Raw genomic sequence first — 4,439 nt, 5'->3', positions numbered from 1 at the left:
AACTTTGGTATCTTTGTTAATTATGAAATAAACTGTGAAAGGTTTCAAAGTAGGGAAGTCTATTTCAGAACTTTATCAAGGACACACCTCCTATTCCTTTTGAAGCAGTCCATCTACTGGCGACTAAGTGTGCACATATGTGAGCCTATGGGGGGGCATTCTCATTCAAACCACCATTATACTCCCTGCCCCATAGGCTTGTAGTCATATTATAATGCTTAGTCTAATTTCAAATGTCCCCATAATCTATCCCAGCCTCAACACTTTAAAAAATCCAAAATCTCAGCTGAGACTCAAAGCAATTTCTTAACTGTATCCTCTTATAAAATCAAAATGTAGATTACATTCTACCAACATAAAATGACACATTGCCATTCTAAAATAAAGGAAAAAAGCATAAGTAGAAAATACTGGACCAAAGCAAGGTACAAACCTAGCAGTGCAAACTCTAAATTCTACACCTGTCAAAACACTCCAGGTCTCCAACTCTTTTCGGCTTTGTTGACAGCCACAAGCTTCCCTCTCTGTCACTTTCCACAATCTGCTATTAGCTCATTTAGGTAGGTATCCAAGCACTCTGTCATTTCCAGTGTCTCTAACACAATCTAAGCTTCTCCTTCAGAGCTTCATGAAATGCTCTTTCCAGGCCTCCAGGGACTGCTTTGCCAAGTCCTTCCTTAACTGTGGAGGAAGATTCTATAACTCCTTTCCAGTATCTTTCTTGACTCTAAAGCAAGAATCTTGTGGCCAAAGCTGCCAAGTTTTTCTGCTTGTCAGGACTGAAACTTTGGCCCCTCCTTGACTTTGATTTACATAAGCTTTCTTTTGTTGATGATGGTTTCCTTTGAGCCTTCTGCTTTCCCTTTCTTTTCACAAGTTGGAAGTTTAGCTGGGTGGAGCCTTGTCCTGAGGGCACCACTCCCCTTATTCCATTTTCTTTTTATCTTTCTGATTAATGCACCTTGGCCAATTGCATTAATGTGAAGCTTTGCTTAACTTAACCCCAATACAGGTTTTCAAATATGTTTTAAAACATGACCATAATGCACATTCCCTTTTATAACATATATATGTATACATTTTGATTAGTTTCTCAAGGGGCTGATTTTGTCAAAAAGGATAAGACTTCTGCTCTAAATTCTGTGCTACTTGTAGACATATAAAGTACCTCTTTTTACAAATTTATTTATTTATTTTTAATTTATTTATTTATTAAAGATTTCTGTCTCTTCCGCACCGCCGCCTCCCCTTTCCCTCCCCCTCCCCCAATCAAGTCCCCCTCCCTCTTCAGCCCAAAAAGCAATCAGGGTTCTCTGCCCTGTGGGAAGTCCAAGGACCACCCACCTCCATCCAGGTCTAGTAAGGTGAGCATCCACGAAACTGCCTAGGGTCCCACGAAACCAATAGGTCCAGTAGAATCAAAAACCCGTTGCCATTGTTCTTGAGGTCTCAGTAGTCCTCCAAAGCCTGGGTCAAAACTGGTCTCGCTGAACATAGCGGACAAATTTATTTTTTTAATTAATTTTCATTTCAAGCAAAGTTCTCCCTCTCACTACTCCTCCAGCACCCCTTGCTTTTCCCCCAGCCCACCTCCCATCCACTCTACCCAACAGGTAAGGGCTCTTACTGGGAATCAACACAGTTAGGCACATTAAGTAGGGGCAAGGTCAAGCTCCTCCCCTCTGCATTAAGTTTGAGCATGGCATCCTCTCACAGGTAATGGACCATAACAAGCTAGCTCGTGCACCAGGAATAGATCCTGGTCCTACTGCCAGAGTTCCCTTAGATAGACCAAGCCTGACAACTGTCTCCCACATACCTAAGGTGTAGTTTAGGCCCATGGAGGCTTGCCAGCTGTCCATGTTGGGTTCATGAGTTTTCACGATCTTGGTTCAGCTGTCTCTGTAGATTACTCCATCATGATCTTGATCTCACTTTTTCGTATAGTCCCCTACTCTCTTTGACTGGATTCTTGGAGTTCGGCCTGGTGCTTGGTTATGAATCTCTGCATCTGGTTCCATCAATTACTGGAACAAAGCTCTAGCTTATCTGGTGCTGTGCATTGTAGTCTGGTTATCCTTTGCTTTATAACTAATATCCACTTATGAGTGAATACATACTGTATTTGTCTTTCTGAGTCTGGGTTATCTCATTCAGGATTTTTTTTTCTACTTCCCATTCATTTGCCTGCAAATTTCATGATGTCATTGTTTTATACAGTTTAATCATTCTCCATTATTTAAATGTACCACATTTTCTTTATCCATTCTTCAGTTGCAGGGCATCTAAGTTGTTGCCAGGTTCTGGCTACTGTGGAAAATGCTTCTATGAATATTGTTGAGCAAGTGTTTTTGAGGTGTGATTGAGTATCATTTAGGTATATGCCAGTACACAAGTGATATCACTGTGTCTTGACATAGACTGATGCTCAATTTTCTGAGAAATGCCATTCTAATTTCCAGAAAGACTGTACAAGTTTACACTACCACCAGGAATGGAGGGGTGTTCCTCTGACTCCAAGTCATCTCCAACATAAACTGTCCTCAGTAATTTTGATCTCAGCCATTCTAACAGGTATAAGATGATCTGAGTCTTTTGATTTTCATTTCCCTGATGATTAAGGATATTGAGCAATTTCTTAAATGTCTTTTGGCCATTTGAGTTTTTTTCTGTTGAGAATTCTTTGTTTAGCTCTTTATTCCATTTTCAATTGGATTATTTGGTATTTTGTTGTCTAAGTTTCTTGAGTTCTTTATGTAGTTTGAAAACCAGTCCTCTATCAGACATGAGGTTGGTGGACATCTTTTCCCATTCTGTAGACAGTTATTTTGTCTTATTTACAGTGTCCTTTTCTGTTTCAGGAGGTCCCATTTATTGACTGTTGCTCTCAGTATCTGAGCTACTGGTGTTCTATTTAAGAAATGGTCTTCTGTGCCAATGAGTTCAAGGCTACTTCCCACTTTCTCTTCTATCAGGTTTAATGTAATTGGTTATATGTTGAGCTCCTTGAACCACTTTGGCTCTAGTTTTGTGCAAAGCACTGCATAAGGATCTATTTGTAGTCTTCTGGTATGGGAAAATTGTCTGTATTCTGTCAATCACATTTTAAATAAATGTGATTGGCCAGGCAGGAAGTATAGGCAAGTCAACCAGACAGGAAGTAGAGGTGGGGTGATAAGAACATGAGAATTCTAGGAAGAAGGAAGCACTTTGCCCATTCCTGCCTAGATCATCGAAGAAGCAGGATGTGATCTACCCCACTGAGAAAGGTACCTAGCCATGTGGCTAACATAGATAAGAATAATGGGTTAATATAAGCTATAAGAGCTAATAAGAAGACTGCGCTAATGGGCCAATCAGTTTATAACCTAATGTAGACTCGCGGTGTGATTTTCTGTGGGGGCTTACCAGTTGTGGGAACTGAGCAGGATGTAAGCCCCAACAAGTAGGCCCTCCTGTTACAGTCTTCTACACATTGACATCTAGTTATGTCAGCACCATCTGTTAAGGAAGTTTTCCTTTTCCCATTGTATCTTTTTGGCTTCTTTTTCAAAAGTCAGGTATTCATATGAATGTGGATTAATGTCAGGTTCTTCAATTTGATTCCATTGGTCCACATGTCTATTTTTATGCCGATACCAAGGTTTTTTTTTTTTTTTTTTTTTTACTATAGCTCTATAGTTGAACTTGAACTCAGGGGTGGTGATCCCTCAAGAAGTTCCTTTTATTGTATAGGATTGTTTTAGCTATGCTATTTTTTCCCCATATGATGTTGAATAATGTCTTTTAAAGGTCTGTGAAGAATTGTGTTGGGATTTTGATGGGAAGTGTGTTGATGAATCTGTAGATTGTTTTTGGTAAGAGTGCCATTTGTATTATGTTGATCCTACCTATCTAAGAGCATGGGAAATTTTTCCATTATCTGATGTCTTCTTCAATTTCATTCTTCAAAGACTTAAAGTTCTTTTCATACAGGATTTTTACTTGTTTGATTAGAATTACCCCATGATATTTTATATTTATTGTTATTTTAGAGGGTGATGGTTCTCTGATTTTTTTTCAAGGCCAGTTTATCCTTTGTGTATAGGAGGGCTACTCTTTTTTGTTGTTGTTGTTTTGTTTTGTTTTAGTTAATCTTGTATCCCACCACATTACTAAAGATGTTTACCAGCTGTAGGAGTTCCCAGCTAGAGTTCTTGGGGTCATTTATATACACAATCATATCATCTGCAAAAAGTGATAGATTGGCTTTTTCCTTTCAGATTTGTATTCCCTTGATCTCCCTTTGTTGTCTTATTGCTCTAGTTGTTGTTGTTGAAATCTAACTTTAAGCCATGGGGTTCTGATAAGATATACAGGTTTATTCCAGTTTTTTTTTTTTTTTTTTTTTTTTTTTTTTTTTTTTTTTTTTTTTTTTTTTGTGTTTTTTTTTTTTTTTG

The sequence above is a fragment of the Alexandromys fortis genome, unplaced genomic scaffold (genome assembly GCF_014885135.2).
Source record: "Alexandromys fortis isolate MF-2015 unplaced genomic scaffold, M_Fortis_MF-2015_v1.1 scaffold_42, whole genome shotgun sequence".
In the NCBI taxonomy this organism is placed as follows: Eukaryota; Metazoa; Chordata; class Mammalia; order Rodentia; family Cricetidae; genus Alexandromys; species Alexandromys fortis.
The sequence above is the reverse complement of the archived record's forward strand: the minus strand, read 5'-3'. Positions refer to the sequence as shown.